Source organism: Ictidomys tridecemlineatus, chromosome 15, assembly GCF_052094955.1.
Source record: "Ictidomys tridecemlineatus isolate mIctTri1 chromosome 15, mIctTri1.hap1, whole genome shotgun sequence".
Taxonomy (NCBI): domain Eukaryota; kingdom Metazoa; phylum Chordata; class Mammalia; order Rodentia; family Sciuridae; genus Ictidomys; species Ictidomys tridecemlineatus.
In genome coordinates, this window is record NC_135491.1 from 25,759,577 (window position 1) to 25,772,762 (window position 13,186).

The following is a 13,186-nucleotide window of genomic DNA, read 5'->3' on the forward strand; positions in this document are numbered from 1 at the left end:
TAGGGTTCTGAGGTCCAGGGAAGCCAAGGGCACTATGGTATTGGCCCCAGCGAGGCCTGCAGTCCAAGCCAAAGGAAGTATGGAGCAAGAAGGGCCCCCAGAGGCTCAAGCGAGAAGGCAGGCCAGGGAATGGAGATCTAAGGGCCAGGGCTTGGGCAGGGGGCTCAGGACAGTGGACAAGACTTTGGAAAGATGGCAGGGGATCCGACAGGGGGCAGGCAGGCTCCTGGCCCAGGGTGACTGCCAGATGTCAGGCTTCTGGGTGCAAAACCAAAGGCCCAGAGAGAGCAAGAGGCCCAGGTAAGGGGCAGGACTTTGTTTCCCATAAGGCAAGGTGGCCCAGATGAGAATCCAGGGACAGGTGCCTAGCAAAGGAGGCCTGGCTAGTGAAGGCAGCCAGGAGGAGGCCAATGGTAGGGAACAATGGGAGGTCTTGGTGAGTGCGTGGTGGGGCAAGATCCAGGACCTAAGCCAGGTGCCCAGGCAAAGGACACACCTTACCCACCATGGATGAAGGACCCATGGAGCAGGAGACCTGCAAGTGCCAGGGGAAAGTGCAAGGGGAAGGGGAGGAAAGGATGCACAAGGAAAAGGAGACAGAAAAGTGCAATGGGCACCTAAGGGAGCATGCTGTCAGTCCCAAGCAAGGGGTCCCCAGGTCAGACCCAACAGGAAGAGACTCCATGCTACACCAATGGACCTGAGGAACACTGTCAGGGGCTCATGTGAGCACCAGGCCCAGGGACTGAAGTGCAAAGGTTCAGGGTTAGGGAGGGCTGGTTTGGGGTAGGGGCAGCATGCAAAGCCAGAGGGCAGGAGAGGGAAGGGAGTGGAAATCTCAGAGGTGGGTTGAAGCAAGTCACATGTTAACTGCCAGGCCTCAAGTTTCAGACAGCAAAGGCAACTCAGGCAAGAGGCAGGACGCTAGTTCCCTTTATGGAGCCATAAGTGTTCAGAGGCCAGCCAATTTGGCTCCTCTGCCCAGGTGAGTAGATTCTCAGAGAGGGACCTGGACAAAAGAAGGGTCAAAAGAAGACACTGTGAGGGGATACTTGTGGAGGTTAGGCAGATGACCAGTTGGCAGCCTGGACCCATTCAAGGAGCCCTGGTGAGGGAGAAGCAGGGAATGCTAAGGGTCCTGGCAGTGCCAGTATACCATAGCACCAGTGGAACAGAGGAGAGGCACAGGATGGGGTCTATAAAAAGAGGCCAGAACCAAGGGAAGGAAAGGGATTCTCAAGAAGGGTTGCCAGGTACTCAAACAAGGAGCCGTGCCCAGTAATGGAGAGCCAAGTGCTAGCACCTGGGGCAGGGTGAATGAAAATGGATATGGATGGGGAGGGGAGGGAGGGGAGAAATATGAGCAGGTAGCATAAAGGGAGGAAGTCTGAAGGCCTGGGTCCACTACAGGGTGTCAGGATTGGGTAGCAGGGCACGGGCTGAGGGAAGCCAAAGTGTCCAGACAAGGGGCAGGGCTACATTTTCCCAAAGGGTAACTACAGGGTCACAAGGCCAGGTCAAGTACCTGGCCTGATGAGTGTCCTGGGAAGGGGATCAGGAAAATGGGCCTGGGAGAGACAGAAACTATAAGAGGGACAAAGGAAGGCACAGTCTCAAGGGCCAGAAAGCCAGGTCTGGATGGGGTTGGGGCCAGGACCCCAGGAAGGATCTAAGACAAGGGACCTACAGGAGGGCCCAGGAAAGGGGATAGCATGGAATGGTGGGGCCAGTAAGGCTTCCCTGTACTAGGGTACTGCAGTACAGGGAAGCAGAGGGGAGGAGAGAAGTGCCTCCAGTGAGGGGCCCTCAGACAAAACCCAGAAAAGAAAGGAACAAGAAGGGCCACCAGGTGCTCAAGCGAGGAGCTAGCAAGGAAATGGACGCCAAGGGCCAGGGCTTGGGCAGGGGGCTTAGGCCAGTGGACAAGACTTGTAAGGGAAGGCAGGGGTTCTAGCAGGTGGCAATCAGGCTCCAGTCCCAGTGCCAATACCAGGTGTCAGGGTGCCTTGTGGAGGACCAAGCACCCAGGGAGAGTAAGTGGCTCAGGCAAGGGGCAGGGCTCTGATTTTCATAAGGCACTCTTGCCTAGATGAGAATCCATGGAGAGGGACCTGGCAAAGGAGGCCTGGCAATGGAAGGGGGCCAGAAGGATGGTATGGGGGGGCACAGCTGGGGGTCATGGTAGGTGTGGGAGGAGAGCCAAGACAGTAGCCAGGTGCTGAGACAAGGTACCCACCTGACCAACCTAGGATGAGGGAACCAAGGAGCAGAAGACTCATGAGCACCAGGGAAATTTGTGAGGGGATGGGAAGGATGAGCTGCACAAAAACCATGAGACAGAGAGAAGCTCAAGGGGCACCTAGGGGAGCCCTCTGGTGGGCCCAAGCAAGGGGTCCCCAGTTCAGACCCAACATAAAGAGACTCCAATCTATGTGAAGGGACATGAGGAAAGAGTCAAGGGCTCAAGGGAGTGCACAAGACAGGGACAGGAGTGCCAAAGGCCTGGTTTAGGAAAGGCTGTATTGGGGTAGGGGCAGCATGCAACACCAGAGGGCAGGGGAGAGAAGGGAGGGGATCACTCAGGGCTGGGTTGGAGCAAGTCCCATGTTAACTGCCAGGCCACAAGTTTCAGGCAGTAAAGGGGACTCATGCAAATGGCAGGGCTCTTTCCCATAGGGAGCATTCAGGGTGCAGAGGTGAGCCAATTGCGTTTCTCTGTCCCAGGTGAGTAGATCCTCATAGAGGGACTTGGGCCAAATAAGGGGCCAAAGAGGATACTGTGAGGGGATACCTGGTGTACCATAGTGTGTGTGAGAAGTCGGGCTGCCAGGATCCATTTGAACAGCATAGGCTAGGGAGAAGCAGGGGGTGCGGATGGTCTGGGCAGTGCCAGGATACCACAAAATGAGGTTATCAGAAGGAGGCACAGAAGGATGCTGGCAACAGGGGACTGAAACCAAGGGACAGGGAAAGGGCCCTCAAGAAGGGTAGCAAGGGTCTCAAGCAAGGAGCCAGGCCCAGTAATGGAGAGCCAAGTGCTAGCACCTAGGTCTAGGTGAATGAAAAGAAACATGGAGGGGGAGTAGTGGAAGGGGATAAAGTGGAGTGGGTGGCACAGGGGGAGAAGGCGCAAGGCCTAGGTCCACTGCAGGGTATCAGAGATTAGGAACAGAGCCCCGGCTGATGGAGGCCAAAGGGCCTAAGAATGGGGCAGAGCTATGTTTTCCCAAAGGGAGTCCTCAGGGCCAACAGGCCAGGTCAAGTCGCCTGGCCCATGTGAGCTTCCTGGGAAGGGGATAAGGAAAACAGGCATGGCAGAGACAGAAAGGACAGGATGACCGAAACAGAGCAAAGGCTGAAGGGCCGCATGTTGGGTGTTGGTGGGGTGGGGGCCAGGATCCCAACAAGGAGCCCAGGCAAGGGACCAAGAAGAGGACCCAGGCCAGGGGAGAGCACAGAACAAAAACAGCTGACCAGGAAGGCAGGGCTGAACTAGGATACTGCAGTCCAGGAATGCCAAGGGGAGCAGGGAAGCGGCCTCATAGAGGGACCCTCAGACAATGCCCAGGAAAACAGTTAGCAAGAAGGGCCACTATAGGCTCAAGCGAGGCGCCAGGCCTGGAAACACAGAGCTAAGGGCCAGGGTTTGGGCAGGGGCTCAGGACACTGGACAAGATTTGGGAGGGAAGGGAGAAGATCCAGCAGGGGACAGTCAGGCTCCAGGCCCAGGGCCACCTCCTGGTTTCAGGGTTCCTGGTGCCAGACCAAACACCTAGGAAGAGCAAGGGGCCCAGGTGAGGGCCAGGTCATTGTTTCCCAAAAGTCCCCATGGATAAGATGAGAACCCACGGCCAGTGCCCTGGTAAAGGAGTCCAGGAAAAGGAAGGGGGCCAGAAGGAGGGCTATGGGAGGGCACAAAGGGGGCTGGGGTAGGTGCACATAGGGTTGAAACCCAGGACCCAACCCAGGTGCCCAGGCAAGGGACCCACCCAATCAATGGAGATGGGGGAACCCAAGGACCAGGAGACCTGCAAGCACAAAAAAAAAAAGGTGCAAGGGGAAGGGGAGGAAAGGGCTGCATGAGGGCCAGGAGAAGCCCCGGAGCACTTAGGGGAACCCGCTGGTGGGTCCAAGCAAGGGGCTCCCAGGTCTGACCCAATACAAAGAGACTTCTTGCTATGCCAAGGGCCATGAGGAACATGATCAAGGGCTTGGGCAAAAGCCCACACCCAGGGACCAGAGCACAAATGGTCAAGGTTAGGGAAGGCTGGGTTGCTCTAGGTCAGCATGGAAGGCCATCACTTAGGACTGGGTTGGAGCAAGTCTATGTTAACTGCCAGGCCTCAAGCTTCAGGCAGTGAGGAGGACTCAGGCGAGGGCAGGGCTGTGTTTCCCATAGAGAGTATTCAGTGGGAAGAGGCAAGCCAATAATGCTCCTATGCACCAGGTGAGTAGATTCTCAGAGAGGGACCTGGACCAAAGGAGGTTGGGCCAAAGAGGGTACAGCAAGGGGATACCTTGTGTGAAGAAGTGGAGGCGTGAGTTTCATGGCCCATTACAGCAGCACAGGGTAGGGAGAAGCAGGGGGAGCAGAGGGTCCGGGCAGTGCCAGCATACCACAGCATGAGGGGATCAGAGGGGAGGCACAGGAAGGGGCAGGCAACAGGGGCCTGAAACCAAAGGACAGGTAAAGGGTAATCAAGAAGGGGGATAATGGCTCATGGTCTCAAGAAAAGAGCCGGGCGGGCCCTTAATGGGGAGCCAAGTGCCAGCACCTGGGCCTGGGTGAATGAAAAGAAACATGGAGGGGGAGCAGCAGGAAGGGAGAAAGTAGAGTTAGTGGCACAGGGGGAGAACAGTTCAAGACCCAGATCCATTCCAGGGTGTCAGGGTTCACAAGCAGGGCCCTGTCTGAGGGCGGTCAAAGGGCCCAGGCAAGGGGCAGGGCTATGTTTCCCAAAGGGAGCCCCTAGGGCCAAGAGGCCAAATCACGTCTCTTGGCCCAGGTAAGCATCCTGGGAAGGGGATCAGGAAAGTGGGTGCAGCAGAGACAGAAAGGACAGGAGGGCCCAAGCAGTGCACAGCCTGAAGGGCCACAGGACGGGTGTGGGTGGGGTAGGGGTTAGGACCCCAGCAAGGAGCCCAGGCAAGGGACTTAGAAGATGGCCCAGGCCAGGGGAGACCAGGGAATGGTAGGCCAGGAAGGCAGGGCTGCACTAGTGTACTGCAGTCCAGGAATTTCAAGGCAAATGGCCCCAGAAAGGGGCCCTCAGACAATGCCCAGAAAAGCAGTGAGCAAGAAGGGCCACCAGAGGCTCAATCAAAAAGCCAGGCCAGGGAATAGAGAGCCAAAGGCCAAGGTTTGGGCAGGGGGCTGAGGACAGTGGATTACATTTTGGAAGGAAGGCAGGGGATCCATCAGGGGTCAGTCAGGCTCCAGGCCCAAGGCCACCTTCAAGTTTCAGGGTTCCTGGTACTGGAACAAGCACCTAGGGAGAGAAAGTGGCCCAGGCGAGGGCCAGAGCATTGTTTCCCATAAGTCACCCTGGATTAGATGAGAACCTACAGCTATGGTCCTGGCAAATAGGCCAGGAAAAGTAAGGGAGCCAGAAGGAGGGCGACAGGAGGGCACACAAGGAGATCAGGGTGGATGCGTATAGGGGCGAGACCCAGGACCCACGCCAGGCGCACCCTGTCAATGGTGATGGGGGAACCAAGGAGCAGGAGAACTGCAAGCATTAGAAAAAGGCACAAGGGGAAGGGGAGGAAGGGGCTGCGCTACATGAGGACCAGGAGAAGCCAAGGGACACCTAGGGGAGCCCGCTAGCAGGCCAATCAAGGGGCCCCCATTCAGATCCAACACGAAGAGACTCCTTGCTATGCCAAGGGCCATGAGGAATGCAGTCAGATGCTCAGGCAAAAGCCCACACCCAGGGACCAGAGCACAAAGGGTCAGAGTTAGGGAGGTCTGGGTTGCTGTAGGATCAGCATGGAAGGCTGGAGGGATGGAAGGGGATCGCTCAGGGCTGGGTTGGAGCAAGTCCATGTTAACTGCCAGACCTCAAGGTTCAGGCGGAGAGGGGGACTCAGGTGAGTGGCAGGGCTGTTTCCCAATGGGAGCATTCAGGACACAGAGGCGAGCCAATTCCACTCCTCTGCCCAAGGTGAGTAGATCCTCAGAGAAGGACCAAGACCAAAGGAGGGGGGCCGATGAGGGTACTGTGAGGGGAAACCTGGTGTGCAGAAGTGGGGGTGAGCTGCTGGACCCATGACAGCAGCATAGGGTAGGGAGAAGCAGGGTGAACGTAGGGTCCAAGCCATGTGATCATAACACAGCATGAGAGGATCAGAAGGGAGACACAGGAGGGGGCAGGCAACAGGGGCTTGAAACCAAGGGACAGGTAAAGGGTCCTCAAGAAGGGGGAGAATGTCTCAGGGTCTCAAGCAAAGAGCCAGGCCCAGTAATGTAGAGCCAAGTGCCAGCACCTGGGCCTGGGTGAATGAAAAGAAACATGGTGGGGGAACAGCGGAAAGGGAGAAAGTGGAGTTGGTGGCAGAGGGGGAGAATGACTCAAGGCCTAGATCCCCTGCATGGTGTCAGGGGTTGGGAGCAGGGTCTCTGCTGAGGGAGGCCAAAGTGCCCAGGCAAGGGGCAGGGCTACATTTTCCAAAGGGAGCCCCCAGGGCCAAGAGGCCAAATCAAGTCACCTGGCCTGGGTGAGCCTCCTGGGAAGAGGATCATTAAAGCAGGTGTGACAGAGATATAAAGGACAGGAGGGCTGAAGCAGCACACAGCCTGAAGGGCCGCAGAACGGGTGTGAGTGTGGGTGGCGTAGGGGCCAGGACCCCAGAAAGGAACCCAGGCAAGGGTCCTAGAAGAAAATCCAGGCCAGGGGAGAGCAGGAAACGCTGACACAGGAAGGGGGGCTGCACTAGGGTACTACAGTTCAGGAATGCCAAGGGGAGCAGGGAAGCGGCCCCAGCTAGGGGCCCTCAGACAATGCCCAGAAAAACAGTGAGCAAGAAGGGCCACCAGAGGCTCAAGCAAGAAGCCAGGCCAGGGAATGGAGATCCAAACCCAGGGTTTGGGCAGGGGGCTCAGGACAGTTGATTACATTTCAGAAGGAAGGCAGGGGATCTAGAGGGGGCAGTCAGGCTCCAGGCCCAGGGCCACCTCCAGGTTTCAGGGTTCCTGGTGCCGGACCAAGCACCCAGGAGAGCTTGGGGCCCAGGCAAAAGCCAGGGCATTGTTTCCCATAAGACACCCTGGATCAGAAAAGAACCTATGGCCAGTGTCCTGGCAAAGGAGGCCAGGAAAAGGAAGGGGGCAAGAAGGAGGTTGATGGAAGGGCCAGCAAGTGAGTCAGGGTGGATGCACATAGGGGCAAAACTCAGGACCCAAGCCAGGCGCCCAGGCAAGGACCCACCCGATCAATGGTGATGGGGGACCCAAGGAGCAGGAGACCTGTGAGAGGCAGATAGAGATGCAAGAAGAAGGGGAAGAAGGGGCTGCATAAAGACCAGGAGAAGCCAAGGGGTAGCTAGGCAAGTGCACTGGATGGCCCAAGAAAGGGACCCTCAGGTCAGACGTAATAGGAAGAGATGCCTTGCTATGCCAAGGGCCATGAGGAACGTGATCAGGCACTCAGGTGAAAGCCCAGGCTCTGGGATCTGATCACAAAGAATCAGGGTTAAGGAAGGCTGTATTGTAAGCATGGAAGGTGGGAGGGAAGGGAGGGCATCGCTCAGGGCTGGTTTAGAGCAAGTCCATGTTAACTGCCAGGCTTCAAGGTTCAGACAGAGAGGGGGACTCAGGCTAGTGGCAGGGCTGTGTTTCCCAGAGGGAGCATTCAGGGCACAAAGCAAGCCAATTCCCTCCTCTGCCCCAGGTGAGTAGATCCTCAGAGAGTGACCTGGAACAAATGTAGGAGGCCAAAGAGGGTACTGTGAGGGGATACCTGGTGTGTTGAAGTGTGGGGGGTGGGCCGCAAGCCCCATTCCAGCAGCACAAGGTAGGGAAAAGCAGTGGAAACAGAGGATTCGGGCAGTAGAAGCATAATACAGCATGAGGGGATCAGAGGGGAGGCACAGGAGGGGCCAGGCAACAGGGTCCTGAATCCAAGGGACAGGGAAAGGGTTTTCATGAAGAGGGAGAACAGCTCAGGGTCTCAAACAAGGATCTGGGCCCAGTAATGAAGAGCCAAGGGCCAGGGGTGGGTGAATGAAAAGAAACATGGAGTTGGAGAAGAAGGAGGGGAGAAAGTGGAGTCAGTAGCACAGGGGGAAAACAATTCAAGTCCAAGATCTACTGTAGGGTGTCAGGGTTTGGGAGCAGGGCCTAGGTTGAGGGAGGCAAAAGGGCCCAGGCAAGGGGCAGGGCTACATTTTCCAAAGGGATCTCCAAGGCCCAAGAGGCCAAATTAAGTTGCCTGGCCTGGATGAGCATCCTGGGAAGGGGATCAGTAAAGCGGGCATGGCAGAGAAAGAAAGGACAGGAAGGCTTAAGCAGAGCACAGCCTGAAGGGTATCAGGACCGGTGTGAGTGGGGTGGGGGCCAGAACACCAGCAAGGAGCCCAGAAAAGTGACCTTGAAGAGGGCCCAGGCCATGGGAGAGCATGAAACACCGGTCCTGGAAGGCAGGGCTGCACTAAGGTACTGCAGTCCAGGTATGCGAAAGGGAGCAGGGAATTGGCCCCAGCAAGGGGCCCTCAGACAATGCCCAGAAAAACAGTTAGCAAGAAGGGCCACCAGAGGCTCAAGCAAGAAGCCAGGCCAGAGAATGGAGAGCCAAGGGCCAAGGTTTGGGCGGGGGGCTCAGGACAGTTGATTACATTTTGGAAGGAAGGCAGGGGATTTGGCAGGGGATTTAGCAGGGGGCAGTCAGGCTCCAGGCCCAGGGCCACCTCCAAGTTTCAGGGTTCCTGGTACTGGAACAAGCACCCAGGGAGAATAAGGTGTCCAGGTGAGGGCCAGGGCATTGTTTCCCATAAGGTGCCCTGGAACAGATGAGAACCTATGGCCAGGGTTCTGGCAAAGGAGGCTACAAAAAGGAAGGGGGCCAGAAAGAGGGCAACAGGAGGTCACTCAAGGGGGTCGGGGTGGGTGTGCAAAGGGATGAGACCCAAGACCCAAGCCAGGTGCCTAGGCAAGGAACCCACTGGATCAATGGTGATTTGCGACCCAAGGAGCAGGAGACCTGCGAGCACCAGAAAAAGGTTCAAGGAGAAAGAGGGGAAGGGGCTGCGTGAGGTGCAGGAGAAGCCAAGGAGCACCTTGGGGAGTCTGCTGGTAGGCCCAAGCGAGGGGCCCCAGGTCCCTTTCTGATGATCTACTCACTTGGGGCAGAGGAGCTCACTCTGTGCCCTGAATGCTCCCTATTGGAAACATAGCCCTGCCACTCATCTAAGTCCCCCTCACTGCCTGAACCTTGATACGTGGTAGTTAACATTGACTTACTTCAATCTAGCCCTGAGAGATTGATCCCCTCTCATCTGGCCTTGTGTGCTGCCCCTACCACAACCCAGCCCTCACTAACCCTGACCCTCTGTGATCTGTTCCCAGAGTTGGGGAATTTGCCTGAGCCCCTGAGTTCCTCATGGCCCTTGGCATAGCAAGGAGTCTCTTTTTGTTGGGTCTGACCTGGGGGCTGCTTGCTTGGGCCCACCAGTGGGCTCCCCTTGGTGCCTCTTGGCTTCTCCTGGTCCTCACACAGCCCCTTCCTTCACTTTCCCTTGTGCCTTTTTCTGGCGCTCACAGGTCACCTGCTCTTTGGGCCCCAAATCACCATTGATTGGTTGGGTCCCTTACCTGAGTGCCTGGATGGGGTCCTGGGTCTCGCCCTTATGCGCACCCACCCTGACCCCCTTGAGTACCCTCTCATCACCCTTCTTCTGGCCCCCTTTCTTTTCCTGGCTGCCTTTGCCATTAATCTGGCCTTAGGTTCTCATCTGATCCAGGGCGACTCATGGGAAACAATTTCCTGGCCCTCGCCTGGGACCCTTGCTCCTCCTGGGTGCTTTGTCCTGCTACAGGAAACCTGAATCCTAGAGGTACCTCTGGGCCTGAAGCCTGACTGACCCCTGAAGGATCCCCTGCTTTCCTTCCCCAATGTAATCCACTGTCCTGAGCCCCCTGCTCAAGCCCTGGGCCTTGGCTCTCCATTCCCTGGCCTGTCTTCTTGCTTGAGCCTCTGGTGGCCCTTGTTGCTCACTCCTTTTCTGGGCATTGTCTGAGACCCCTTGATAGGGCCATTTCCCTGCTCACCTTAGCATTCCTGGACTGCAGTACCCTAGTGCAGCCCTGCCTTCCTGGCCTGGCGTTCCCTGCTCTCCCCTGGCCTGGGCCCTCTTCTAGGTCCCTTGCCTGGGCTCCTTTCTGGGGTCCTGGCCCCCACCCCACTTACACCCGTCCTGCGGCCCTTCAGGCTGTGCCCTGCTTCCGCCCTCCTGTCCTTTCTGTCTCTTCCACACCTGTTGTCCTGATCCCCTTCCCAGGATACTCACCCAGGCCAGGAAATTTTATTTGTCCCCTTGGCCCTGGAGGCTCCCTTTGGAAAACGTAGCCCTGCCCCTTGCCTGGGACCTTTTTCCTCCTTCAGCCGGGGCCCTGCTCCCAACCCCTGACACCCTGCAGGGGATCTGGGCCTTGAGCCATTCTCCCCCTGTGCCACTGATTCCACTTTCTCCCTCCTGCTGCTCCCCCTCCATGTTTCTTTTCATTCACCCAGCCCCAGGTGCTAGCATTTGGCTCTCCTTTACTGGGCCCGGCTCCTTGCTTGAGACCCAGAGAGGTTCTCCCCTTTCTAGAGGAGCCTTTCCCTGTCCCTTGGATTCAGGCCCCTGTTGCCTGCCCCCTCCTGTACCTCCCCTCTGATCATCTCATACTGGGATATTCTGGTATTACCTGGAGCCTTCGCTCACCCTGCTTCTCCCTAACCTGTATTGCTGGAATGGGTCCACACCCCCCACTTCCGCACACCAGGTATCCCCTCACAGTACCCTCTTTGGCTTCCCCTCCTTTGGTCCAGGTCTTTCTCTGAGGATCTACTCACCTGGGACAGAGGAGAGGAATTGGCTCACCTCTGGGCCCTGAATGCTCCCTATGGGAAACACAGCCCTGCCACTCGCCTGAGTGATCCCCTCCCTTCCCTCCAGCCTTCCATGCTGCCCCTACTACAACACAGCCCTCTCTAACCCTGACCCTTTGTGCTCTGGTCCCTGGGCCTGGGAGTTCACCTGAGCCCCTGACCACGTTCCTCATAGCCCTTGACATAGCAAGGAGTCTCTTCGTGTTGGGTCTGATCTTGGGGCCACTTCTTTAGGCCCGCCAGTGGGATCCCCTAGGTACCCCTTGGCTTCTCCTGGTCCTCTCACAGCCCCTTCCTCCCCTTCCCCTTGTGCCTTTTTCTGGCACTTGCAGTTCTCCTGCTCCATGTGTCCCCCATCACCATTGATTGGGTAGGTCCCTTGCCTGGGCATCTGCCTTGGGTCCTGGGTCTTGCCCCTATGCATACCACCCCGACCCCCTTGCTTGCCCTCCCATCACACTCCTTCTTGACCCCTTCCTTTTCCTGGCCTCCTTTGCCAGAACTCTGGCTATAGGAACTCATCTGATCCAGGGCGCCTTATGGGAAACAATGCCCTGGCCCTCGCCTGGGCACCTTGCTCTCCCTGGGTGCTTGGTCTGGCACCAGGAACCCAGAAACATGGAGGTGGTCTGGGCCTGGAGCCTGGCTGGCCCCTGCTGGATCCCCTGCCTTCCTTCCCAACTGTTAATCCATTGTCCTGAGCCCCCTTCCCAAGTCCTGGCCCTTGGCTCTCCGTTTCCTGGCCTGGCTTCTCGCTTGAACCTCTGATGGCCCTTCTTGCTCACTGCTTTTCTGGGCATTGTCTGAAGGCCCCTTACTGTGGCCACTTCCCTGCTCCCCTTGGCATTCCTGCACTGCAGCACCCTAATGCAGCCCTGCCTTCCCAGCCCAGCATTCCCTGCTCTCCCCTGGCCTGGGCCCTCTTCTAGGTCCCTTGCCTGAGCTCCTTTCTGGGGTCCTGGCCCCTATCCCACCCACACCTGTCCTGCGGTCCTTCAGGCTGTGCCCTGCTCCAGTCCTCCTGTCCTCTCTGTCTCTGCCATGCCCGCTTTTCTGATCCGCTTTTCAGGATGCTTTCCTGGGCCAGAGGATATGACCTTTGGGAAAACATAGCCCTGCCCCTTGCCTTGGTGCTTTGCCTCCTTCAGCCCGGGCCCTGCTCCTGTACCCTGACACACTGCCTTGGACCTAGGCCTCAAACCCTCCTCCCCATGTGCCAGCCCATCCCCTTTCTTCCCTCCTGCCCCTCGCTATCCATTTTTTTTTCATTCACCCAGGCCCAGGTGCTAGCACTTGGCTCTCCATTACTGGGCCCGGTTTCTTGCTTGAGCCCCTGCCTGCCCTTCTCCAGGACCGGGTCCCTATCCCTTGGTTTTAGGCCACTTTTGCCAGTTCCTTCCAGTACTTCCCTTCTGTTACCCTCAATTTGTGGCATCCTGGCACTGCACGGACCCTCAGCTACCCCTATTTCCTCAATTGGGTCCTGCAGCCCACAGACCCCCTCAACATTTGCACGCCAGGTATCCCCTCACAGTACCTTCTTGCCCCTCATTGGAACAGGTCCCTCTCTGAGGATCTACTCACCTGGGGCAGAGGAGTGGAATTGGTTGTTCTCTGCACCCTGTATTCTCCTTATTGGAAACACAGCCCGGCCAGTCACCTGAGTGCCCCTCACCACCTGTACCTTGAGGCCTGGTAGTTAACACAGGAATTGCTCCAAACCAGCCCTGAGTGATCTCCTCCCTTCCCTCCTCTGCCCTCTCGCCTTGCATGCTGCCCGTACCCCAACCCAGCCCTCCATAACCCTGACCCTTTTTGCTCCAGTCTCCAGGCCTAGGCACTCACCTGAGCCCCTAACCACGTTCCTCATGTCCCATAGCATAGCATGGAGTCTCTTCATGTTGCGACTGACCTGGGACCCATTACTTGGGCCCCCCAGAAGGCGCCCTTATGTGCTTCTTGTGCTTCTTTTTGTCTCCTGGTCCTCATGCAGCCCATACCTCCCTTCCCTTCATGCTTTTTCCTGGTGCTTGCAAGTATCCTGCTCCTTGGGTCCCTCATCACAATAGTTTGGGTGGGTCCCTTGCCTGGAGGCCTGT